The following is a 27,888-nucleotide window of genomic DNA, read 5'->3' on the forward strand; positions in this document are numbered from 1 at the left end:
AGGTAACTCAAGGGGATGGAAGACCATGAGTGTCGATGAAGCCCCCTCGCTCTAGGCCCAGATGGCCCCCCCTTCCCTTTTCTGCCTGGAGACACTCACAGCGGTCATGCTGAGAAATTTGCAACAGTGTATTGCAGGTGCAGACTGGCTGGAGCAAGATTAGGTCAAGCAGGACAGGAATGTTAGATAATACTGAACAAACAACTCCATATATGGGAGAATAGATGATAAGAGGAAAAAGGGGAACTGACTGGTATACCAGATTGGCTATATGGATACTTAGGGCAGCTTGCTATTGGATAAGTATGCTAAAGAACGAATGTATAAAATATGTGTAACTGCTTGCACTGGAAACCTACTGACCGCTATTCCTACCTACATGCCTCTAGCTTTCATCCAGATCATACCACTCGATCCATTGTCTACAGCCAAGCGCTACGATATAACCGCATTTGCTCCAACCCCTCAGACAGAGACAAACACCTACAAGATCTCTATCATGCATTCCTACAACTACAGTACCCACCTGCTGAAGTGAAGAAACAGATTGACAGAGCCAGAAGAGTACCCAGAAGTCACCTACTACAGGACAGGCCCAACAAAGAAAACAACAGAACGCCACTAGCCATCACCTTCAGTCCCCAACTAAAACCCCTCCAACGCATCATCAAGGATCTACAACCTATCCTGAAGGACGAGCCATCGCTCTCTCAGATCTTGGGAGACAGACCAGTCCTTGCTTACAGACAGCCCCCCAATCTGAAGCAAATACTCACCAGCAACCACACACCACACAACAGAACCACTAACCCAGGAACCTATCCTTGCAACAAAGCCCGTTGCCAACTCTGTCCACATATCTATTCAGGGGATACCATCATAGGGCCTAATCACATCAGCCACACTATCAGAGGCTCGTTCACCTGCGCATCTACCAATGTGATATATGCCATCATGTGCCAGCAATGCCCCTCTGCCATGTACATTGGCCAAACTGGACAGTCTCTACGTAAAAGAATGAATGGACATAAATGAGACGTCAAGAATTATAACATTCAAAAACCAGTTGGAGAACACTTCAATCTCTCTGGTCACTCGATCACAGACCTAAGAGTGGCTATACTTCAACAAAAAAGCTTCAAAAACAGACTCCAACGAGAGACTGCTGAATTGGAATTAATTTGCAAACTGGATACAATTAACTTAGGCTTGAATAGAGACTGGGAATGGATGAGTCATTACACAAAGTAAAACTATTTCCCCATGGTATTTCTCCCTCCCACCCCACCCCCCACTGTTCCTCTGATATTCTTGTTAACTGCTGGAATTAACCTACCTGCTTGTCACCATGAAAGGTTTTCCTCCTTCCCCCCCCCTGCTGTTGGTGATGGCTTATCTTAAGTGATCACTCTCCTTACAGTGTGTATGATAAACCCATTGTTTCATGTTCTCTGTGTGTGTGTATATAAATCTCTCCTCTGTTTTTTCCACCAAATGCATCCGATGAAGTGAGCTGTAGCTCACGAAAGCTTATGCTCTAATAAATTTGTTAGTCTCTAAGGTGCCACAAGTACTCCTTTTCTTTTTGCGAATACAGACTAACACGGCTGCTACTCTGAAACCTGCTTGCACTGGTGTGCAGGATTTGAGATTGTTGTCTCCCTGTACTGCTTGAAGCTTCAAATAAACTTTTCTACTTCTCCACCCCGTTGTGATTATTGGGCGATGCACACCAGGCAATGAATCCAGCTGTTGCCTGCCTCGGGTTTTTGTGCCAGCAACACTGGCAACTTCCCATGGTTGAGTCCCAGCTGTCACCCTATTCCAGCAGTGTGCTGTGCCTCACAGTTCTGGATGTGGACTCTAGGAAAGCCCCCTTCTGTGCCTGCCTTTCGCAGAGAGCTCTTGCCTTTCCCTGAGTCTCTTGGTGCTCCTGGTTGGGAACTGTTTGCTTGGACTAATATCTAAATGCCAGTCTTGTCACCTGCCCCTACTTAGTGGATGTCTTTGCCCTCTGGCAGTGCTCCATCAGCTGGCTGGCATTACCTAGGGACTATCCCTAGCAGCTGCTCAACTAGCTCCCACTGGCGCAATCCAGAGGTACTGCTCTATGATGATGCTTTTCACTACTGCTCCCAAGGGTCAGATTTCTGTTTTAGCAAACTCTGGCCCAAGCAAAAGACTCTGCATGCCTGGCTTGGTAGGGTTTAAGCACCTGAATGGTAGGGTTTAATACAAAAAACAAAACGAAGTGTCAATATTACCCTGCCTATTTAAAACCCAAATCAGACACAGCAGTGTTTCCCTTCAGCTAGTCAGTTTGCCACAGTTCAGTTCAAAAAGTCTAGCTTGTTTCAGCCAAGTCCCCAAGAAGGAGCAGAAGACGAAATCTCCTGCCCTTTTCTACTTTCAGCCAATTCCTTCCCTGTGGCTTTTTATAACTTCTGCTGGCTGCTAATGAGACTGGTCAACATTCCTTGCAAAGAAGCAGCTGCTAATCCACTCATGCTAATTAGCAGAGTGCAGAGAATGGTGGGCTATTTGGGGTGGTGAATCAACACCATCCCTGCCAGTGCCAGCATGGGGTCCTTTTCCTGAATCACAGAAGCCAGCCATTCCATAAGCAAAGGTGTAGCCATTGTGGAGAAATGAATTACACCTGACAGCATTGGGGCAACTTCTAGTAACAGCAGCATTTTGAGTGGAAGATTATTTTCCCCCTCAATACAACTCGCTTCCCCTTTAGGAATGAAAGGTGGTCTTTAGGAATGCAGAACTTTGTAGATGGTTTCTTGTGTCTTACTAGTAACAATTTAAATCATATTTTATATTAGCATCTGTTTTAATGACTGCAGAACACGTGTCAGCATATTTGTGATTCTGATGCTGTGCTCTTAAAAATAAAAATAAAAAAACGCTAAAGTGATTCCATGTGCATGGTACAATTTAGCACACAAGAAGCGCTGTGTGTTGAAGCAACGTCAAGGTTGTTGTGACAATGGCTCAAGCAAATGCAGGAAAATTCAACATTAAGGGAGGCTGACACTCTGCTATGGCTGTATGAGTATTGTAGTTCACAAGCATGTACTGATCCAACACCCTTGCAATGATCAGACATGTCACAAGCTGGAGATAGGAATATTGGTATTAATTTGCACCTCCTTGATCTTATTGCTTTGCATCACAAATCTTTATTTTAGGAATTTCTATTTATGTGAATTATAACATACTAATGAATTTTGTTTTCCTTCTATTAGTGAGTCCAGTGATCATCTTTTTTTTGATCAATCCAGACCCTTCACTAACTTTCATCAGACTTGCCATGACAGGTTGATCTGCTATTTTGTATTTAGAGGTGGCCTGGAGAGGAAAAATTTTGGGGTGGAGCCTTTTTTCTTTCTTTCTGATCACAAAATTAGGACAGAAAGGGACCTTGAGAGGTGATCTAGTCCAGCCCCCTGCCCTCATGGCAAGACTAAACAATATCTAGACCACCCCGACAGGTGTTTGTCCAACCTGCTCTTAAAAATCTCCAGTGATGGAAATTCCACAACCTCCCTAGGCAATTTATTCCAGTGCTTAACCACTCTGACAGTTAGGAAGTTTTTCCTAATGTCCAACCTAAACCGTCCTTGCTGCAATTTAAGCCCATTCCTTCTTGTCCTAACCTCAGAGGTTAAGAACAACAATTTTTCTCCCTCCTCCTTGTAACAATCTTTTTATGTACTTGAAAAATGTTATCATGTCCCCTCTCAGTCTTCTCTTGTCCACACTAAACAAACCCAATTTTTTCAGTCTTCCCTCATAGGTCATGTTTTCTAGACCTTTCATCATTTTTGTTGCTCTTCTCTGGACTTTCTGCAATTTGTCCACATCTTTCCTGAAATGTGTTGCCCAGAACTGGATACAATACTCCAGTTGAGGCTCATCAGCCTGACTTTTTTCTGTGTTTTCTTTTAACCTTAGAAATATTTGGAATGTAAAGGCTTATCTTTCCTGTTTCACTGGTGGGGGGGACATCTTGGAAGTTCAGAAATATGGCCTGGCAGCTCTTTCGGTCCTTCATTGAGGGGTTGGTGTGCCAAATCTTTAACAAAGAGACCTCACCCCACATTTCTGAGTTAAGTAGAAGTTAACAAACACAAAACAATGAGTTTTAAATGGTCTGGACAAAAATAGTTTATTAGCTGTGATGGAAGTTCTCTCTTTTATGGTGTCTGCTGTTATTTTTAATTATTATTTGCATCACTGTAGCAATCTGAGATCAAGGGCCCATTGTACTAGGTACTGTACCATAAAAAATGCATAGTACGAGACAGTCTCGTTCCTGACGAGCTTACCTGCTTAGTTTTAAGTTGTCTGTTCTGATCATGTAATGGGGCTTTTTATTGCTAATCCACAGCCTACGACTTCTCTGTTAGGAAATTTTAACTGAAATTTTGCCTACTGTTTTCTTTGTTTTATTTCAGTCTATTATTCCTAGTTGTATGTATCCCACTTGAATACCCACAGAGGTTATTATACCTTTGCACTATGCCAGATCCTAGCACATGAGCCATCTGAGATTTAAGAGGGGAAATTGTGCATGTGTGTGAAATCTCTTGTGCACACATGTTCCGTATTTCGTTTGCTTAAAAGCCCATGCAAAATCCTCCCCCCCCTTTTATTATTATTATGGGCAATTCCTCCTGAGGACTGAAGTTATACAGACAATAACAGAACATGGATCAGCCACTGATTCCTCAAAGCAAAAGCTGCTTAGTACATGTCCAACATGGGCGTTCACCACTGGGGATCATGGAAGGTCATATACACCATCCTTCCCTCCACCAATCTCCTCATCGATAGGTCTCCCAGCCCCCATGTGAACTGTATGTCATGATATGGAAACATCCTCATTAGGATAATAGGCAGATTTCCAGGATTCATCTGCGATTCCCTCACCCTGGAACAGTCCCAAATAACACAGATGTTTTTACTGCTCTCCCAAAGGATAGCAGCAGCTAATTCCCACTCTCTCTATATTTTGCCATGGCATGTTGCAAGCACAGTATTGCTGCAGCCATGCTTCCACGGTCGCTCCAGAGACTGCAGACATGCCAATGATTCTGACTAATTCCTTCATCTTCTTCCCCAGCAGAGCAAAGCTACAATGTAGGATAGTGCACAGTCAGATCTATCAAAGAGACCATATGGCATCCTGAAGTTACAGTTTCAGGACCATGCATGCTACAGTAGCTTCTGGGGAAAAATGTCTTTTTATGACATGCCACAAGCAAACACTGATTCTCCAAAGGGACTTCTCTGGTAATAAAGATGGGAAGGGGAGGAGGAGGAAGAGGGAAAAAATAACGCTAAGTAGGTCAGTACTTCATTTCCAAAGGCCGGTTCATTACTAGCAAGAAGCATGGAATTAAAATATAGGGAATAAAAGGCTTCATAAACTCCCCAGGACCATATCCACTATGGATACTTTGCTCATGAAGAGGAACTCCCTTGGTCTGGAGTTTGTTGTGAAAGCGCAGGAAGGGGAACTATCACAGCCCTTAAAATAACCCCAGTGGCAGATCATATTATGGTCATATATGTTAAAAATGTTTCTGTGGATCTCAGGCTATGTCTGATGCAGCAAAAAATTATGCTCAACATGTATTGGATGGCGGAGCAGTTGTGCAAGATGGAGCCAGGTCCTCTGAAGTTTGTTGGTGCTTGTGACAGAGTGCAGGGGGATGAGCCTGCACTCTGATCACATGGAGGCTGATTAGTGCCTCTGGAGAAGCTGATTGGGGTAATGATCTAATCAGGCTAGTGGGCTGGGTGGAGTAAACATTCACTTGGCTCCCCATCAGCTCAAGGCTGATAAAAGAGACAGAGGAAGGCAGCACAAAGGGGGTAGGGGCTCAGAGTTCACAGAGATCTCTGTTCCCCACAGGTCCTGCTGAGAGGGCCTAAACCTCAGCAAACATTGTAAATAGGTGGGAGCACAGATGACTGTGGTGATATTGGTGAAATGAAGCTTCTCTAAGAGCACACCTGGTAGACTCCATGCAGTTTCTGCAGGGAAGAGAACAGGGGCAGAGGCAGGCCTGTTCCAGTGCAGGAATAAAGAAAAAACAAGCCTGATGCATGTGTGATGGGACTGTCCAACAGCCAGGCAGCTGTGGAAAGAGGTGGACACAGGAGTGAAAATAGCTTCAGCTACCCGTCCTCAGCTGAAAATTATATTCTGGGTTATGGACATACTCAGCTGGGTTTACCACCACCACAAAGGCTTGGCTTCTTGAGGACCACAGTGATCACCAACTGCATGATTTTACAGAAATGGAGGAGGAGGGTTATGCCCAGACTAGAACAGTTGTATTTGGGCATCTCTGAGTTAGCAGCCAAAGAAAGACTAGGTTATTGACTAGAGAGCAATTATATGAAGTTGGTGGAATTTGGACCCGGTATCTAAACCTGTGAAGAAAGAGTGCTGAGATGGCTCAAAAAATGCCAGACTTCCATTCCATCTGACCTCCCCATTTTCCCCTCTTCCCACCACCTGCACCCACCCTTTTTTGGTCTATTTATGTGTCTTTTTATTGTTCCCCCACTCTAACGTGTTGTGTCTGTGTAATATTGTCTAATTGTGTAGTAATAAAAATACAATCACAAAAATATAGGGAATCCTAGAAATGTAGGGTTGGAAGGGATCTACAGTGGTCATTTAGTCCAGACTCCTGCACTGAGGCAAGACCAAGTTTACCTAGACTATCATAACTGGTCTTTTTCTATCCTGTTCTTAAAAACCTCCAATGATGGGGATTCCACAAACGAAATCTATTCTGGTGCTTAACTATCATTGTCATTAGAAAGTTTTTCTTCATATCTAACTGAAATCTCACTTGCTGCAGGTTCAGCCCATTACTTCTTGTCCTACCTTCAGTGGACACGCAGAACAATTGAGCCCCATGGTCTTTAGAATAGCCCCTAAAATTTGATGACTTCTCAGGTCCCCCCCGCCCCTTTTTATCAAGACTAAGCATACCCAGTTTTCTCAACCTTTCCTCAGAGGTCATGTTTTCTAAACCTTTGATCATGTTTATTGTTCTCTGCACTCTAAACATCTTTCTTTAAAGGGTGGTGCCCGGAACTGGACAGAGTTACTCCAGCTGGGGCCTCACCAGAGAAAATTGCCTCCTATGGTCTTACATACAACTATCATGTTCATGCACCCTAAAATATTAGCCTTTTTTGAAACTGTATCACCTCAGTTGGTGATGCCCTGCGCTGTTCCAGGCTGCCGAGGGGGGGGGGGGGGAAGAGGGTGGCGGTGTTGGGCTTTCAGTCCCATGCCACTTCCAGCTGCAGGGGTGGGGGGGAGCTAGGGGTTTCAGTCCCTCACTGCGTCTGGCTGTGGGGGGAGGCAGGGGGAGAGTTTAGGGCTTCAGCACTTTGCTGCTCCCTGCTTCAGGCCCACGGGGGGCGGGGAGGCGCTGTGGCTTGGGGCTTCAGCCCTGCACCGCTCTCAGCTTCAGCCCTGCTCAGGGCACTGGGTTTCAGCAGTGGGGCTCCACAGACCCCCTGAAAGGCCTCACAGACCCCCAAGGAGCCACAGACCCCCAGTTGAGAACCGCTCTTTAGGGCTAACCCCGGCTAAACAGCTGAGGATCTCTTGCTTATATCTATTATACAGATAAGGCTTAAGTAGTTTAATAGCCCAAACTATGGCATACCATTCCCTCTCAATGACAGTGTAGTTCTGTTCAGTGTGTGTGTGTGTGTGTGTGTGTGTGTGTGGTGGGGGGGGGTCAGTTTGATATTTAAGAAGGCAATGGGGTACTTGTCCCACACCCAAGTCTGCACTAGCACTGCACCCAACCCAGTGTTTGAAGCATTCATGCACCACACAAAGGGTTTGCTGAAATTGAGGTTGACTAAAGCTGGCTCTTTAGACATAGCCTCTTATGTCCTTGAAGCCTTTCTCACAGGCTGCAGTCCATATCAATCGGTCTGGCTTCCCCTTTTTCGTAAGGTCTATTATGAGTGCTACAATATCACTAAACTCCTTTACAAACCTCCGGTATTAGTTGGTCCAGACTGAGAAAGGATTGGATCTGCTTCTCTTTTTATGGGGCAGGACAATTCTGAATGGCTTTTACTTTACCTACTGTCCAGCCTATGTCCTGACTAAGGTACCCCTGTAGCTTCCCACCTTGTATTTGGACAGTGAGGTTGGCTTCTCTAATCCTCAGCAATATAATTCCCACATGATTCAGGTGGTCTTGCCAGGAGTCACTAAAATATAGCCAAGTCCTCTACATAGGCCCTGGAGTAGGTCTGTAAATCCTGCAGCACCTTATTGACAAGCCTCTGAAAGGTAGCCCCGCCCCCTATTAATTAATCCAAAAGACAATCGTAAACTCATATAAACTGGATTCCATTATGAAAGCAGACTTTTCCTGGGCATCAGCATCTAAGGCAGGGATTGGCAAGCTTTGGCATGCAGCCCACCAGGGTAAACCCCCTGGCGGGCTGGAATGGTTTGTTTACCTACTGCAGCCGCAGGTTTGGCTGATCGCAGCTCCCACTGGCTGCGGTTTGCTGCTCCAGGCAAATGAGGGCTGCGGGAAGCGGTGGCCAGCACGTCCCTTGCCCTGTACTGCTTCCTGTAGCCCCCATTGGCATGGGATGGCAAACTGCGGCCAGTGGGAGCCGTGATTGGCCAAACCTGCAGATGCAGCAGGTAAACAAACTGGCCAGGCCTGCTAGGAGGCTTACCCTGGCAAGCTGCGTGCCAAAAGTTGCCGATCCCTGATCTAAGGGAATTTTCCAATATCTTCAAATCAAATCCAGAGTACTTATGAATTTTGCACTCACCAACAGATGCAGTAGATCCCCTATCTGGGATGTGGGGTAAGGATCAGGTTGGGTGAATGAGTTTATCTTTCTAAAATCTGCAGAAAACCTCATGGTTTTATCCTTTTTGGGTACCATTACTTTGGGAGATGTCAAGGAGCTTTTTGACCCCCAAAACCCCCTGTAGTTTCAACAGAATGCACTATTTTGTAAATTAAACCTGGCAGGTTGGAAGATACCTGCTGGTGGTATTTCAGGAGGGCCAACATCTCCTGCTTTTAGATTGGATACAAGCCCTCCCACATCTCGGTGCTCTCCAGAGAAGTCTGTTCCGTACTCTCCCTGACCAAACCTATGAAAAAGGGCAGTAAACGTCCTCTCCTCAGGACAACAAATCATATTAACAACCATCTTTCTTTTATGGTAAGCTTTCTATCTATTTACATGTACTGTTTGCACATCTCCCTTGCCATGGAGTTTCATTACATCATAAGGGACTGCATCCGATGAAGTGAGCTGTAGCTCACGAAAGCTTATGCTCTAATAAATTTGTTAGTCTCTAAGGTGCCACAAGTACTCCTTTTCTTTTTGCATTCACTCAATCGCCTCAGAAGGTCCCTCCCAACAATCCTGCATCTTGCTATTCCTCACTGGAATTAACACTAGCACCAAATCACCCATATCAAAAGGTCTTTCTCCAGCAGGCCTGTCCTACCAAGCTTTCCGAGACACCTGACTCCTTCCAATGTTCTGACACACTATGTCCATCAGACAGCATTTAAATTCTCTTTAAAATGAGTGACATGCTCCCTTACAGGCTGTCCTACCTCTTCTGTACTACCCTCCCCCGAGTCTCGAATTAAATCTAGGGCTTGCCTATCTGTAAAGGAGATCAAAGGGGGGCCCCCTGTAGACTCTTGGGGCACACTCCAGTATGCTAACAACAACTAAAGAGCACCATGTCCCAGTCAATCTCTTGCTGGGTAATATACATTCTCAGCATAGCCTTCAATGTCTCACTGAATCTTTCTACCAGACTGCTAGTTTCTGGATGACCGGGGGGGGGGGGGGGCAGCCTTTATAGGCTTCACCACACAACTTCCGTAACTTTGAGAAATACAGACATACACCAGATTTGACAAGATTTCCCTGGGAAAACCTACTCTGCTAAAAATGGCAATGAGGGGAGTAGCCACAGTTTCTATATTAGATAAAGCCGTGGCTTCAGGGTACCCGGTGGCAGAATCCATCACAACCAGTATATATTTCTTTATGTTTCTGGAAGGTCTTGATACAGGTCCCACAATAGCTACAGTCACTCTGGCAAACACCCACTTAATGATGGACAATGGCTACAAAGGCTACTTGCAAGGTCCCTTTAGCCTCTTACACTTCTGACAGAAGACAACTCTGAGAGTAATTTTTTTTACTGTTTCCGACACGTGAGGCCAATAGAAATTCTGAGTGAACCTAAGTGTCTAGCAAAGAAACAATCATGAATTACCTGCAGCAACTCCATCCTGTCCTTATCAGGCATAAGCACCTGCTTGCAGACCTCACCAGGGTGCCTCTTTTTCCCCTGCAGGAGCCTCCCTATACAACAAACCTCCTTCTAGGAAAAAAACACCTACCCTTTCCTTCCCCAGCCAGGTATTATTCTGAGCTGCATGCCTCTCCGTGTCCAGGGAAGGATCTGCCGTTGAGCTTCAAACTCCTTTTGAGACTCACTCAAGTTAAGAGCAGACTCTGGCTCGGGAAAGGAATCTCCAAATCTCTCCTCAGGGAGAAATTCAGGGGGCAGAATGCAAGCATCTGAGTTGGAATCAAACATCCCTCCCCTTAGAAAAAGGGCCACAGGACCTTTAATAATTACATGTGGTTAGACGGAACCTCAGCTTTACCTCATCATCAGCACCACTTGAGATAGCACTACGCTAAGCATAAGAGAAGAGACAGCCACTTTCTGAAGCAGCCCCAACCTACTTGAGAGAGTTGCACTGGTTTAACTTAAGGTCTGATTTTGAAACAATTTATTTAAACTGGCGCAAAAGGCCAAACTCTTATTTCAGTTTGAACCAGGCTTATTTCATTCTAGAATAAGTCAGTTCCGAAGTGATTTAAGCTAAACTGAAATAAACTACTTATGCTGAAATAAGAGTGTCGACACAAGGGTTTGCACTGGTTCAGCTAAATCAATTTAGAAATGGATTTAAGGTAAGCAGTGCAACTTTTGTGGAGAAGGCCTTTGTTTGTCAGATCTGAGGAGAGCACAGCACAAGATAGCAGAGCTGTCTCCTGAAAAGCAGAAGATAAGACCAACACCTGAGGTCCTGTTTATTGTACCTTAAATATGGAAGCAAGTCTATTGATCTTGACAGTAAACTCCTCAGGACAGCGACCTTCATCTTCCTGAGGAGCATCACCTGTGACACTTATCGGGGTACCTAGGGCTGTGAGACACCTTGTTACCACCCGCCCTTAGTACAGAGGTCCCCAAAGTGTGGGGCACGCTCCCCCTAGGCGGGCATGGAGGAACATCTAGGGAGGTGCAGCAGCTCTGCTCCAGTCCCACCCCCAGCTGCCTTCCCAGCTCCTGGTCCTGCACCTGGCCCCATGCCTGGCCCTGTCCCCAGCCTCAGCGAGGCTCCTCTCCCAGCCCTGCACCAGCCTCCATTCCCAGCCTGGGGCTGAGGAGATGGGGGGGCGAGGACAGGGGTAACAGGGCTGAGGCCCCAGGCCCACCTCCCGCTGTGGCCTCAGCCCCCTTATCCCTGCCCCCCACCAAACTCCTGGCCCCGGATCCAGGGAGGGAGGGCAGGCACACAGGGGGTAAGGGAGACATGACCCTCAAAAGTTTGGGAACTGCTGCTTTAGTATGAGGAATCCTTATTTGTGCCAGCAAGGGGCTAGCTCCCAACTGCACTGGCCACGGGCAACACAAACGCTCCCCTCTTAGCCTATGAAGGCTCTGCAGTCTCGCTACAGGTGAGAGATAGGCACACTCCAACCCCCAAGCCTTCTAAGCGTCTCCCTGGAGTGTGCAGTCTCTGTTCCCCATGAGACTTACATTATTCACAGATTCGCTGCTTCTAGAGAAACAATGCACCCCAGCTTTCTGTTCCTCCTCAGATCACTGCTCTGCTTAACATGAAGAACTTAAACATATTTATAGAGACATCAAGTATAAGTTTATTTAACAAAGCCTGTAGGTTACAACTAACAGCAAGGAGAAGCATTGGAAACAAATGGCTACGTATAAAATAAAGTCATAACTTGCAGTCTAGAGCCTAGACTTAGTTACCAAGGCACTCTCCTGTCTTGTAGAGTTTGGCTCACACAAAATCCTTGCAGCGCTTTACAGCCAGACCTGGTTGTGACCCTCCTTTCATGAGACAAGTGTGCTGTCAGCTTGCCTCTCAGGTAAAGGACCAAGTGTGTTCTTTTACCTCCCAGGAAATAGATGTCCCATTGTTTGTCGTCATTCATAAACAGAACACCCCCCTGCTGTTTTATTTCTTCCTGTAGATTTTCTGTCTTGTAGATGTTGCAGCCTTTCAGTTGGACCTGGGCTCAGTATGCAAACAGGCCTCCACTGTGAGGCATACAATACACAAATGACCAGAGAGGGAGATAAGATTTGGTTACCTTTTTCCTGAAAGGAACATCTCCAAGGTATGTCACCTCCTGGTGACCTCCCTTAACACCAAAACCGTAAGAACATAATTTTAAGTATAGAAACATAGCTCTTTAAATATCCATACTGACCTCTCACAATGGTTATGATGAGCAGTGGGCTAATGGCTCTCGGTAGAGACTTCACATGCCACCCTTTTGTGAACTATTATGCATATATCTGATGGGATCCCTGTAAAACTGTCACAAAACTGTCACTCACACCTACTAGCGCCTCCTCCTTGTCACTGTGGGGATGAGCTCTAGTCAAGCATTGGACCCTCCGCTGGCAGTGTCTCTCCTATTGTCCTCTCACACTCTCTGCAATTCAGGGGGTTCCCTCCTGGTGACTTGTCCCTCCAGCCAGGTCACTGTGTGTTTCCCCTCCTGTGAGTATCAAACTCTTTCCAGAACAAATCATCCCAGCAGTCCACTATCCTTTGCCTGGTCTATGCCACATCCTCAGTGGCCAGTAGAGGAACCCAGGCCTGCCCTGTACTCCAGATTTTGGCTCAGGGGCCCTCCAATCTGCTGCCAAGATCAGCACTATGCTACCTCACTGCTTTCCCCCAGAGCTGTTCCTACCTTACCAGCTCTCCCCCGCCCTTCTGGATTCGCAGGCCCAAACTCCCTCCTCCCAGGGAGTAACTGTAGGCTACCTCTCTCTAGCCCCAAACACACCTCCCTTCTCCCCAGGGAGCGTGGTTATAGACTGTTTCCCATGCAGTCCCTCTCTGCTCTCAGCTCCTACATTTTATAAGGTCTCTTTCTCTTCCTGTCCAGCTGAGCCTCATGTCTAATTAATTCCCTGCTCCCTGGCTCCTCCTCCAGGTGCAGCCTGGGCAGGTAATTGGCCTCCAGGCCACCTTAACCCCTTCCAGCCTTGTGTGGTGTGGACATGCCATCAGCAAAACCCTGTGCAACCTCCTGTGCCTTCTGCCAGTTCACACCAAGAGGTGCCTGGGTCACACCATTACACAACGGTGCTACATGAATAATAATAGCTAAGGATACGGTTTAGTCACGGAGGTCACCGAAGTCACGGATTCAACGCTTTACCAGAACTCCGTGACTTTGGCTTCAGCTGTCAGCAGCCGGGGTGGACTGGGGCCGAGCGCCCCCCTCGCAGCTGAGGCAGAAGCTGGGGCTCTGCACCTCCCCTCCCTCCATGGCTTCAGGCTGGGCCGGAGTCAGGGCTCTGCATCACCCCTGCCCCACTGTAGTTTCAGCCAGGGCTGTGTGCCCCCACTGTGGCTCCGGCCAGTGCCCGAGCTGGGGCCATGTGCCCCCTCCCCGCCATGCCTTTGGCTGAGACTGGAGCAAGAGTTGCAGTTGTGCACCCACCCCCAGCCCCTTGGCTTTGGCCGGGGTTGTGCGCCACCTCCCTCCACCAGCTACAACAGGGCTGGAGCTGGGGCTGTGCCCCCGTGGGGCTGTCATTCCTTCTCCCCTCCCCCCAGCCCTCTCTACACCAGTTATTTTTAGTAAGAATCACTGGACAGGTTACGGCTCCCGTGAATTTTTGTTTATTGCCCATGACCTGTCCATGATTTTTACTAAAAATAGCCCTGAAAAACTCTGAACCTTAATAATAGTGTTCTCATTTAGCCTAAGTGGTTAGCCAATGTTTGGGGCCTTGAGGGGTTGTTTCTATAGGAGGAGAAATTGGTGATATGAGTTGGGTATTTCTTTGGTGCAATCCTGTTTATTTACAAGGAGAGACATACAATCCAGTTTCCCTGAACACAGAAGGAACAAACAAAAGGAGGCAGTGCCCTTGCTCAGAGTTCCAAGCCTGCCCTTCCAGCCAGCACTCTGCCCAAAAGAAGCTCGCTCTCTCTCGGCTTCCTCTCAGGTCCACGCTACCAGTGCTTTCTGGTTTTCTCCTGTCTTTCCTGGTTGCTTTCTGCTTCTGTCATACACAGACACACACAGCTGCACTCCAATATGCCCCAGCCCCTGCATGTGCTGTCAGTTCCCAGGGAAATTCCTCTAATTCTCCGACTTAGTTGTAGTACAGGCCTTCCATGTGGCCATTGCTTTGGGTGGTGGCTTCTATTGTTTCAGCTATCTTATTCCATAGAGAGCTTAATTGATTCTTTTATTGAGCCAGAATGAAGGGCAGCTAGCACGAGACCAGTGATGGCCCATATATCAAAGACAGGTTTGCTGGCAGCTACCAACACCTCCAGCATAACACATAATGAATAGCATAATAAATCATCTCTAATGGATTTGCGAATGGCAGCGAACTGCAATACCAGATCAGACCAGTGGTCCATGTAGTCTGATATCTTGCCTCTGACAGTGGCCTGCAGCAGATGCTTCTGAAGACAGCATCATAGTAAACAGAGATGCATCAACGTACCCACGTCTACCGGCTGTCCTTTATTCACTATTTTGTTACTCCCTTAAAAAATTCTAGCAGATTGGAAAGGTATGGTTTTCTTTTACAGAAGAGAGGCTGGTTTATCCCCATTATACCATCTACTTCTCCTCTTCCCCTGCACCAAGCTTTTGGGAAGAGGTTGGGCTGAGGCCTGGAGGGGTTTGGGTTTAATTTTTTCTCATTCTATCTGGCTGATATTTACTTACATGTTAAAGGTAAAGGTAAAGGACTTTACATTGCATTTTGCATTTTAACTGAGGAACATATGAACTACAATCCTGGACTGGACCCCAATATCCTGGCCCCAGCAGTGCTCACTACCAGACTGTTCAGAGGGAGGTATATGAAACCTCGCATTAGGTAGTAACAGAATTACCTACTCAAAGGAAAAGTTTTCTTCTAACCTTCTCAGTCATTGGTCAGCTAATGGCTACTCAGGTGGTGAGCCATAAGCAATGCTCATAGTCATGATAATAATAATTAATAATAATAATACCTAGCTCTTACATAATGCATTATTCAGTAGATCTCAAAGTGCTTCACAACCTTTAATGTATTTATCCTCAGAACACCATGTGAGGTAGAGAAGTAAAATAGGCTTGTTTTACTGTTACCTCATTCACTTCCTCCCCCTTTTCCCACCACTTCTTTTGTTCACATGCTACATTCTGTTGTAACTTGAAATGTAAGGCTGTGTAAGTGTGGAAGGGATCTAAACTCTCAGTCTTCAGAGAATAAATATTATCATCATTTATTTGCACTATAGTAGCACATAAGGTCCCCAAACAGGTATCAGCGCTTGGTTGCAGTAGGCACCTACAGACGTTTATTAAAAAGATAATCCCTGCCCAGCTCAGCTGAGCAATGATACCTGTTTGGAGTCCTTACTTGCTACTTTCGTACAAATAAATAATAGTAATTATACTCTGAAGACTTATATAGTGGGTGTATATCCCTTCCAAAATTACTTACACTGTAAGCTCCTTACAGCAGGGACTGTCTTTTTATTCTGCTTCAGGCTCATCTCTAATTTTTATTTCTTAAACTAAACAGAGCAAACAGACGATCAGTTTCACAGGTGGAGGTTGGACACTGAGAAGTGATCTGAAGCCTTGACTTCATCTGCTGCCTGTTCTAGGGCTAAACAGAAACACAGTGCAGTTTCTGGAGAGGTGCACCCCCATAGTACATGGTATATAGTTTTTGCATCGGGCTGTTAGTTAAATGCATATGAAATCCCTTTCCAAGTAAGCTACAATATAAATGTTTTTTCCTGCTCATTTGTTGTTAGGAAAATGTTGTGAAACAGCAGAATAGTCCATTTGCGATTGTAATGTGGAGCACCCGGCATAAGCATGCTAATGTCTAATGCTGGCTGAAGTGCCTGCAGATCGGCAGCTGGCACTTTAGGTATAACCCTTAAAGCTTATTAAATTGATTAGTCTTTGGAGTTGTCTAAATCTTTCCTCCAATGTCATATTTATGGACACGAGACCTACAAATTGCTCTACTGAAATAAATCAGGATGCCTTTCAGAGGGCTTATGCCTGATCTAAGCCATCTAGCAGTAGTGCCATCTCCACAGTTTCAAAAGGACAGTTTTAAGTAATAAACTAATTTTTTTTAAAAATTCTCTGGCTTTTCCTTCTTGGAAGATTAACACCCGAGGGAGGGATTGGATGGCTTGGAGGATTTGTATTGGACTAAAGATAAAGTACCTCTAACCTGGACATAGCTTTAAATCCAGGGTCAGGTAGTCACAAATTTTTGGTTCCAAGAGGGAAAAGCAATAGTTCATCTCTCTCTGTTTAGCTTTGTTATGACTCAGAAATGGGTTTTGACAAAGTCAGGCTGGATAACTGTAAGAGTGGGGAAAGGCAGAGATATTAACCCTAGAATGATAAACACCCCTTTCCCTATAAGCTGAAAAGAGGTCAGCTAGGGACACCTGGGTTCAATTAAGGGCTGCCTGGGATTTTTAAAAAAAACAACCCTCTCGGGGGTAGGGGTGGGGGGAAGAAGGATGTGAGAGGATGTGTCTCATAACACAAGAATTAGGGGCCACCAAATGAAATTAATAGGCAGCAGGTTTAAAACAAACAAAAGGAAGTATTTTTTCATACAACACAGAGTCAACCTGTGGAGCTCTTTGTCAGACGGTGTTGTGAAGACCAAGACTATAGCAGGGTACAAAAAAGAACTAGATAAATTCATAGAGTATAGGTCCATCAATGGCCAGGACGGGCAGAGATGGTGTTCCTAGCCTCTGTTTGCGTGCAGCTGGGAATGGGAACAGGGGATGGATCACTTGATGATTACCTGTTCTGTTAATTTCCCTCTGGGGCACCTGGCATTGGCCACTGTCGGAAGACAGGAAACTGGGCTAAATGGACATTTGGTCTCATCCAGTATGGCTGTTCTTATGTTCTTATCAGGGATAAGCTGTTGCAGGTCTAGTTGCAGCAGGGAGAACAGCTTTGCCAGGGTGAGAGGCTGTTTTCCTTCCTACAGAGGGAGCAACCAAACTGGCTGGCTGTTAGGAAAAGGACTAGCACCCGCCTCCCAAGTTGCAGGCTAGTGCTCCCCAAACAGACCATGCTATGAACCTCACTCAAGTAGGCAATCAGCAAACTTGCAAGCACACAACAACAAACAAAAACAACATGAGTCATCCCATGCGTCATGTAGTCACTTCTCCTTCACCTGGAGAACTCCCTCACAATACTCCTGTTTGCTGCTCCTGTTCACTGATCTTCATTGAAGTAAACGCTTTGTGAATTTGTGTCAAATTTGCTTCATTAGTTTTGTTGAAGAAGTGCCCTCCCCCTGAAAAAAAAATCTGAAAAAAATGAAATGTTTTGTTCTGACACTTTCAAAATGTTTTGATTTTTCAGTTCAAAACTACTTTTTGTTTTGAAATTTGAAAAAAGTTAAACCCTCAAAATTGAAAGGAAATGTTTTGTTTGACCTGAATTTTTTTCCCCAACTTTTTGATTTGCAGAAAATTTTGAACAAAATTGGTTTTGAGTCAACCTCAAACAATTAAAAACTGGTTTATTTTGGAATTGTCATCAAACCAAAAAAATCAGTTATTCTCATAGCTCTAGCAGCTTGTGAACCAGGGAAAGTAATCTGTACCAGATATAGGGCTGCAGGCAATTATTTTCTGGCTGGAGCAGGGGGGAACAGGGAGGCAGATTGGAAAACAGTTTGTATGTGGGTCACGGTGTGTTTCTGGGGCAATGCAACTCAGCACTGTGTCCTACTCAGATCTTGTGGCAAAGGCATAATGTATCCCTCTCTGCCTCAGCTGGTGTTGTCGCCTTTAGGTGGCAAGGGGATAGAACTATGTTGTTTTACGCCAGCTGAAGATCTGGTCCTGTAAATGTTGCAGAAGGCTGAGTTTTGGCATTTTCTTTTCCCCTTATTTATGCTGGTTCAAAATTAGTCAACTTCTGATGTCATGTCATGTGACAATGGCAACAAATCACTGAACAAGGAACTTTATATATTTAATTTTTACTGTCACATGACAGTAACTAGGTACCAAATTATGTACAAACCCTCCACCAGATTTGTCCCTGGCTATATTTTATCTCTCCCAAGTTGCAGGATAGTGCCTTCATCACTGGATGACCCTTCATGTCAAGTTAGGGATATTTCTGTTACTTTGGAGTCCAAATCTAGAAATAGAAAATCAAAGACAGTTCTTTATTCTTCTATCTGAAGTGTCTTTCATCCAGGCTCTTTGCATCTATTTGTAACACAGTGGCTAAGTCAGTCATGTCCCTGTCTAATGACTGGATCACATACAGGAGAAGCACCTACTACCTCTACTATCTATTAGTTACTTCATGAGCTGAAATGGGGGTGGCTTGAGCTTTTAGTGTGGAAGATGATGAGTTCTATCCCCATGACATAACTATAGGTTGTTATTGTTGAGCTGTCTGGAGTGGCTCACAAATGTGGATGCCAGCCTCGGGGCGGACTGTCCGAAACCAGGGTATGAACCCCAAACTGGTTTTGTGTTCTGTAATTAGATTTCACCAAGTGTCAAGTGTGAACTACTCAAGCACTATGACAACCTTAACACTGAATCACAGACTGTCCCCTGGGGACTCTGGTCTATCTTGTCATCCAGGCAAGCCTGCCTATGTGCTAGATGGTCCCTTACACCAAAAATCATAATAATATTCAGGTTACTCCCAGTTTCAAAAGACCAGCCACTTACCCCAGGTCAGTTGTACTCTAGATCTCTCATCAAAGACAACACTGTAGCCAATCCTGAATTAAACTAACTAAAGGTTTATTAACTAGGAAGGAGAAATAGGAGTTATTTAAAAGGTTAAAGCAGGTAAACATAGACACACAAATGACAGAGACACGCAGTCTTACGTTTCAAAAAGTAATAGAAACTGCTGTAATGTGCAAGCTCTATATATCCTTTAGCAACTTGGGGATCCCTTGCTTATGCTTATAAATACTACCTGCTCCAAATTCCAAGCAGCATAATAACAATTTTTCTTGACAGGGATTTTTATCCACTTCCCCCAGAGTTCAAGCTGACGGGAAGAGGGTTTATGCATGTCTTCACTTCATGGGTGTGGGGGGAGCAATCAGCAAAGACTTTTGTCCACTGATGTTCCACCGTGGCTTGTCTGATGTCTATAGGCCTTCTTTTGTTGGGTAGGAGATGACAGCTCTTGTGGTAACCTAGCGTTTCACATTTGGTAATGCCTTCCTCCTGACTGGGGGGTGGGGGGGTGGGGGTGTCAATTTCATAGCAAACACTTTCATCATTACAGTGCAAACACTTAAATATTATCTTGTAACATAGGATACAGATGTTATAAGTAAGATTAATGCATGTAGCAGTTTAGAAACATTTCATAAGGTCTAAACACTAAGCACATTCTTATAAACTCAACATCTCTTTTAACAGTGCTAACACACTGGTGAGCCAGACTGGTTTCCAGCTATGCATTTGTGGGTATTCAGTGAGGCCAAGGGGCCTTGGCATGAGCTGGCACCTGGTCTGCCAGTGTCACAGTTATATAGTCATTAGGTCTCTGAAGAGACTGGCAAACTGTATTTATAATGTTCTCATATGTGAGGCAGCTGAGAAGCAAAACGGTTAAGTGATTTGCCCAAGGTCATACAACAAGTAAGGATATGCCTATGCCACCTGGAGGGGTGATTGCAGCACAGATAGACACCTGAACTAACTTGAATCTAGCTAGTGCAAGTACCAATAGCAGGGCAGCAGTGATAGTACAGGCTTCAGCACAGAATGTAGATGCCTGCTCGAGATCCTGGGGACTTATTTGGATGGCTAGCCCAGGCTGACGCACACGCTGCCATAGCTTCACTGCTATTGGTACTTGCGCCAGCTAGATCAGAGCTAGCTTGAGTATGTCTACAAGGACAGCAATCAAACCTTCAACTATAGGATACCTCTACATTGCATTTATAAAGCAACATTATTGTAGTATCTAGGCTACCAGGGAAAGCAGAATCCTGAGATCTTGACTCTTCTGCTATCCATTTTTAATTCCTGCTTTTCTTGTTCTCTTTTGCTCCTAAAAAGCAGGTGTTAAAAAGAAGCAAAATGGACATAACCCTATTTATACTCAAATAATTGCAATGAAAATGGAATATCTAACCATCTTCCAATGGTTAGGAAGTAACGTCACTCACTCTGAGATAAACATTTTAGAATGCTGACTGAGTACTGCATTAAATTAGACTTTAATTTCATCTTCTGACAAAATAAAATCTGTTAGATAAATGTGGAATTTAAAAGCGTGTAAATGAATTATTATTTTGCACAGAACTCCCCTTCACCAGTAGGATAGATAGCAAAGTTTCTTCTAATCAGAGTAAAAAAAAAAATGTTGATGATTCATATAATCTCACACCAGCATCTGAGGGAAAATTTGGGAATCGTGTTTTTAATTCCTTCTCTTTCTGGTTTAGTTTCTTTAGTGATACTTCTCAAATGCACTTATTCCACAGCGCATAGCCTAATTAAAAAGCACATCACCCTGAAAAGGGAGATGTCATGCATGAGTGTTTTAAATAAAGAAAAATAAATAAATATTGTGTCTGTTAAATTTTCTACATGATGTCCATGGATGGTGATACCATGAATAAGGAAGCATTTTTAAAAATTTTTTTTTTTACCTATGGGTACCGTTCCAGCACAATGAACTGGAAAGAACGGTAATATTTTTTTAATTTCCTCTCTTCAACTGCTTTACCATATTAATGTCCGCATGGGTAATGCGTTGACTTCTGGTCAACATGAAACGGGACTTTATCTTAGATTTCGCTAGTATGTTAGAATAGAATGTGATTACCTGGGGAAACAATATTCATGATCCACATTTTAATGAGTCTCCCAGAGTAACTCGCATTGATGCGTCTTAAATGATTCCGAGGGAACAATGGCTCAGAATTCCAGCAGACAGTTTAGCTGTTGTAGGTTATAAAATGAGACAGTTGGCTGATAAATTCACAGTTGCTGCTATTTGGTAGCAAAAGTATTATGTGGTAAGTTACAAATGTAATTCAGAATTCATGTGCTGGACCTTTTTTCCAACCTTTTTTCCAAAATTCACCATTGTTTTGTATGTACTTTGCCAATAGTTGAAAGCAATGTCCATGGGATAAATATCCCCGATTAAAACCTTTTTCTTTACTTAAACTGGTAACACCTCAGATCACTAAAAGTGAAAGGCCAGAAATGAGATGCATTGGCAGAAATCGAAAGGGAAACTTACTCTTCCATGCTTTTGTCTTTATTAGGCTATCAGTCATTCACGTTCTTGTTCAATATAATATAGCCAATAGCTTCACCACCTAAGTGCTACAGAAATAACAACTTCAACATTTTCCTTATTTCTGCATCCAAAATAGTTCACAACCTACTGCCCATATGCTTTCCTCTGCTGCCCATGGTGGACAGGCGCATATGGCGTTTATAGCAGAACAGAAAGGAGATGATGTGATAGTTATCACTATACTTCACCTTTTAAATGCACAGGACTCTCCCTGCTTGCTTAAGATGAAGAAAGCTGCCATTTTTGTGTTCTAATTCAGATGTAGAATGTCACAGTACAAGTAACACACCAGGCTATCTGGCCTCTGCCGAGATATATGTGTCCTTTGTTTGCTGTTATATTTTAACCCAAAATGAAACAGAAAAATCAGAAAAATTGCAGTGATTCCACACAAATGTGGAGGGAGGTACATGGGACATGTGTGGGGGGAAGCAGAGCTGCCACATATTGCCCTTCACTGAATACCAACCAGCAGCCTCTGCACAAAGATATCACATGCTCTGTAATGCACGTGAGAATGGTGTTGTGGTAACTCAGAAGGGGCCAGTTGCTGAACATGTAGTTACATGGTATGTTCCCCTTGGAAATCAGTGTTCGTAACTGGCTGAAACTCCACTTGCCAATGGAGCAAACTGCACTAAATTGTGCCTGGCTGACCAAAGGCCCTATGGGCTTGTGGAGCAGCTGCCTCTGTGTAAGGATGTGTGGGGAGGTTGTAGAGGGCAAAGGCATCACTGTCTGTGTTGGAAGACAGGGTCCTGGATGGCTGAGGCAGAGAAGGAGCTGCAGGTGGCAGTGAACAGCAGGCTCTGTTTTCTCTAGTGTTCATCACGTAATCTTTAATAAGAGAGTTGAGTTGGTAAAATAAGAGCTCATGTTGCTTTAATGCAAATAACAACATTTTGCAGCAGCTGGGAATAGCTGGGGCCCATGACTGTTTAGCCACACCCCATCCTAACTCAAGAACACTCCCTGGCTGGCCCCTGAATCACAGGGTTCTGGGGGGAGGGCAGGTGCAGAAGGGAAGGCCCTCTTCCCTGGCTGTGTGTACTGCTCGGGGTGGGCCAATATGGCTGTTTTACACTTCCTCCATGCAGGGCTGCCATGAGTTGGGCCCCATCAGAGTGGACACATAGATGCAGGGGGTGATGTGGCACCACAGCCATTCGGGAGAGGGCCAAGAGGGTGGCCAAAAATATTAAGGGGATCACACAAAAGGTGGCATGACTACAGGTATAAATGATCAAAAGGCAGAGGAGACTGACATACGTAAGGATGCTTTCATGCAACAGTCGGGCTCCTCTCTAGCCCTCACCAGCACTGGTGCATATATTCACCTCCTGATTGACTTAAAAATTAATTGACTCCATGGGGCAGATGCTTCTTTCACTTCCCCTGGTGTAAATCAGGAGTTACTCCACAGAAGTCAGTGGAGTGACACTGGGGGAAAGCTGACATAAACAAAGAGAATCAGGTCCCTTATCTTTACACACAATGACAATATTGGCAAGCCATTAAGAATGTGGAAGGGGAAACGACATACATTTCAACCCAAAATCTGCAATGTGAAAACTGCAGCATAAGAAGGTGTTTTAAAAAAGTAGTATTGTTAAACAGAAAGGAATCTATGTTTGCAGCTCCAAAGCAGATGTATTAAACATAAATAAATAAATAAATCACACCGGAAAGCAGGAGAAATTAATACTTTCACCCCAACGAGGAACAACCAGCAGAGCATTTGTTATGCAAATCTTTTCATTATTACAAATCCCGAGTGCTGATAAGAGATAAACATTGTTCTAGCTTTATTTCAAGGAGCTGCCTCACAGACACAAATATGCTGATTTTATTGCTGCAAAGAAAAAAAATTTCTTCCGTACATTTATTTTTGTTATCGGAACATGAGTTCTGGAGCCCTCCTGAAAAGCCACTTGGCCCACTGAGGCTTGTTCATTTTACTACTTTGTTTTCCATTGAGGTGACATTTGCTCTTGAATGACCTACTGTCTTTTATCTCCGCAGCCTTGCCTGGATTGGCCATTCCTTATATGCGCATACATTAAGTTTTGGGTGAAATGGAGCTCCCTGAGATCTCTTTCTTATTCTCTTTGATTTTCACTAATCAGATCATTTGTTTGAAACAATGGGCGAGATCCTCACTGGTGGAAACTGGCATAGCTCCAGCAATGCTAATTTGCACCAGCTGAGACTCAGGTTATTTCCAAAATCTGTCCCTATTCCTCCATCTCCACCACTAAATCCTTGTCCAGGCTTTGATAATTTCTTACCTTGATTATTGCAACTGCCTTCTCTCTGGCCTCCCCTCACGCCTTCCAATCCATTCAGCTACAAAGCTCGCCTACCTGTCTGCTGCTCTGGCAACATCCAATCCCTCTTCAAATTCCTTCACTGGCTTCCTCCCATCAGCATCAGATTCAAGCTTTTTGTCCTCGCCTTCACAGCCTTGCCCAGTTTAGCCTACTGCCACCTCTCTGCAGTCGTCTCTTTTCACTCCCTGCCTTGCCCCCTTTGCTCCGGCCAAGCTGCACATCTAACCGTTCTTTCATGGCTTCCACTTCTCATCTTTGTGACTTCTTCCATTCAGCTCCCTATGCCTGGAACCTCTTCTGGAACGCTATCCAACATACTGCAAACCTCTCCTCTTTCTAGCCTCTCCTCAAAACATCCTTCCATAAGGTCTACACACCCTGGATTGCCTTATGATAACCTTGTGTGTGCATGTGTGTGTTAGTTTGTGAGTCAATTCTCTGCTGTGGCTGCAGCAAAGTATGGCTGGATTACTAGAGAGCTGAGGAACTGCTCTTCCCTATACCATAGAATAGAATCATAGAATCATAGAATATCAGGGTTGGAAGGGACCCCAGAAGGTCATCTAGTCCAACCCCCTGCTCAAAGCAGGACCAAGTCCCAGTTAAATCATCCTAGCCAGGGCTTTGTCAAGCCTGACCTTAAAAACCTCTAAGGAAGGAGATTCTACCACCTCCCTAGGTAACGCATTCCAGTGTTTCACCACCCTCTTAGTGAAAAAGTTTTTCCTAATATCCAATCTAAACCTCCCCCATTGCAACTTGAGACCATTACTCCTCGTTCTGTCATCTGCTACCATTGAGAACAGTCTAGAGCCATCCTCTTTGAAACCCCCTTTCAGGTAGTTGAAAGCAGCTATCAAATCCCCCCTCATTCTTCTCTTCTGCAGACTAAACAATCCCAGCTCCCTCAGCCTCTCCTCATAAGTCATGTGCTCTAGACCCCTAATCATTTTTGTTGCCCTTCGCTGTACTCTTTCCAATTTATCCACATCCTTCTTGTAGTGTGGGGCCCAAAACTGGACACAGTACTCCAGATGAGGCCTCACCAGTGTCGAATAGAGGGGAACGATCACGTCCCTCGATCTGCTCGCTATGCCCCTACTTATACATCCCAAAATGCCATTGGCCTTCTTGGCAACAAGGGCACACTGCTGACTCATATCCAGCTTCTCGTCCACTGTCACCCCTAGGTCCTTTTCCGCAGAACTGCTGCCGAGCCATTCGGTCCCTAGTCTGTAGCGGTGCATTGGATTCTTCCATCCTAAGTGCAGGACCCTGCACTTATCCTTATTGAACCTCATTAGATTTCTTTTGGCCCAATCTTCCAATTTGTCTAGGTCCTTCTGTATCCTATCCCTCCCCTCCAGCGTATCTACCACTCCTCCCAGTTTAGTATCATCCGCAAATTTGCTGAGAGTGCAATCCACACCATCCTCCAGATCATTTATGAAGATATTGAACAAAACGGGCCCCAGGACCGACCCCTGGGGCACTCCACTTGACACCGGCTGCCAACTAGACATGGAGCCATTGATCACTACCCGTTGAGCCCGACAATCTAGCCAGCTTTCTACCCACCTTATAGTGCATTCATCCAGCCCATACTTCCTTAACTTGCTGACAAGAATGCTGTGGGAGACCGTGTCAAAAGCTTTGCTAAAGTCAAGAAACATCTAGGAAGAGTTCCCAAGGGACCATTAGCAAGTTGGGAACTGCTGGAATACAGCAAACTCCAGGCCACCTTCTCTCTGATAGGTCTCCCGTGCAACCTCTGTGGAGCTGTGGAAGTGGGGTGGGCATAGTAGCTGGCTACACTGGCACAGTGCCCACTGGTGATTCTTCTACACTGCAGGGATTTCTAGCTGGGGAAGATGTGGCTAGTTTCAGCCAGAGCAGCACAAAGTGGAGTAGGTGATATTGTCCCCTGAGCATGGAGGATGGGTAAGAAAGAGTGAAATAAAACCCTGCTTCAAGGAGCTGAGATCAGATTCTGGCCCAGTGTGACTCATGAGTCAGTGTTGCAGGTTCAGGCCCCTGTACTGTACCTGCACAGAGAGAGAATATTTGGAGTGGTGTTTGAAAGCAGTGTTGCTCTGCTCTCACCCAAGCCCTTTAGAATTATGCTTAGCTTTTTAAACTACAAATTTTATTGGACAAATTCTGCTCTTGGTTTTGCTGGAGCACACCCGGAGTAACTCCATTGAAGTCAATGGAGGTGATTCAGATCTACATTTGTTTAACTGAGATCATAAACTGACCTATCATGTCAATATATATAATTTATAATCCCTTTTCCATACAACAGTATATTTGTAAAGTTAACACAGTATACCTCCAAAATCTTTACATACAGCTATTTTCAGCCTGTATAGTCCATGTAGTTGTATAACAGAACCATTGCATATCTCCTGCTCACTTTTGGTTTTAATATTTTGGTTTTGCATTGTCACCAAATTAAATCAATTTTATAGCTGATATCTCTGATCCAGCACTAGGCAGGCACGCCTTCGGATCCTGTTAGAAATACTCTTTGCTGCCTGTAATAAGTTGCTTAGCCATTCTACTGTTTCATCCCAACTCCCTGTGGGTTTTAGCTCCACAACATGTAGTTCAGATGAAACTGGCAAAGGCATTTTAAAATCCAAATCAATTATATCGCATGGGCTCTGTTCAAGACTCTAAAATAAGTTACGTAGGGCTTGGCTACACTTGCGAGTTACAGCACATTAAAGGAGCCCCGGGCGCACTAGCTCACTCCCCGTCCACACTGGCAAGGCACGTAGAGCACTCTGACTCCATGGCTACAGCGCTGCCGATACTCCACCTCGGCGAGTGGAATAACATTTTGTGAGACCCCGCTGGAGTGCCACGGTGACAGTGTGGACACCCTGGTCTGTTAGTGCTCTCTGATCGGCCTCCAGAAGTGTCCCACAATGCCTGTTCTAGCCACTCTGAACTCTACTGCCCTGCCCTCAGTTGACCAACCATCAGACCCGCCCTTTAAATTCTCTGGGAATTTTGAATATCCCCTTCCTGTTTGTTCAGCCAGGCGTGGAGTGCTCTCAGCAAATCTTTCCAGGTGACCATGCCTTTCCAGGTGACCAGACGATCCCCAGTATGGAGCAGTGGCGAGGTGCTGGACCTCATCAGTGTTTGGGGGGAGGAAGCTGTCCTAGCTGCGCTCAGGAATTATGATACCTTTGGGCAGAGATCAAGGGACATGCTGGAAAGGGGCCATGACCAGGACCAGGACACACTGCAGTGCAGAATTAAAGTGAAGGAGTTGCGGAATGCCGACCACAAAGCCCGCAAGGCAAACCACTGCTCCGGTGCTGCCCCCACGACCTGCCATTTCTACAAAGAGCCGGATGCAATACTTGGGGCCGACCCCACCTCCACTCTGAGGACCACCATGGACACTTCAGAGCCCAGTTCAACAAGGCGGGAGGAGGAAAGCGGGAGCAAGGGTACTGAGGCAGAGGAAGACAACCTGGAATCCCTAGATGCATGCAGCCAGGAGTTATTCTCAACCCAGGAGGAAGATAGCCAGTCACAGCGGCCAGTGCTTGGGGAAGGACAAACACCAGAGGAGGTTCCAGGTAAGCAGTTTTTATTTTAGGAAGGAAGTTATTTGGTGAGGAGGGTTAGGGCTGCAAGCCTGCCTACATACAGAATAGGGCATTGATGTGGTCTCTCACATTGTGGTAATCGGCCTCAGTGATCTCTTCAAAGGTCTCATCCAGAACTTGGGCAATGCGCTTGCGCAGGTTTCTCGGGAGAGCCACTGTGTTCCTTGTCCCAGTAAGGCTAACTTGTC

At 45.2% G+C, this 27,888-nt stretch overlaps 1 long non-coding RNA gene across 1 annotated transcript; it reads right to left on the bottom strand.

Annotated features, from left to right (window-relative positions):
• Positions 1 to 97: 97 nt before the first annotated feature.
• Positions 98 to 27,659, bottom strand: LOC122459612. Its single transcript, XR_006280417.1, has 3 exons — positions 27,327 to 27,659; positions 13,459 to 13,470; positions 98 to 109 (listed from the first exon to the last, which is right to left on the bottom strand). It is a non-coding gene; the product is annotated as an uncharacterized LOC122459612 (long non-coding RNA).
• Positions 27,660 to 27,888: the final 229 nt, after the last annotated feature.

Source organism: Dermochelys coriacea, chromosome 3, assembly GCF_009764565.3.
Source record: "Dermochelys coriacea isolate rDerCor1 chromosome 3, rDerCor1.pri.v4, whole genome shotgun sequence".
NCBI classification, from domain to species: domain Eukaryota; kingdom Metazoa; phylum Chordata; order Testudines; family Dermochelyidae; genus Dermochelys; species Dermochelys coriacea.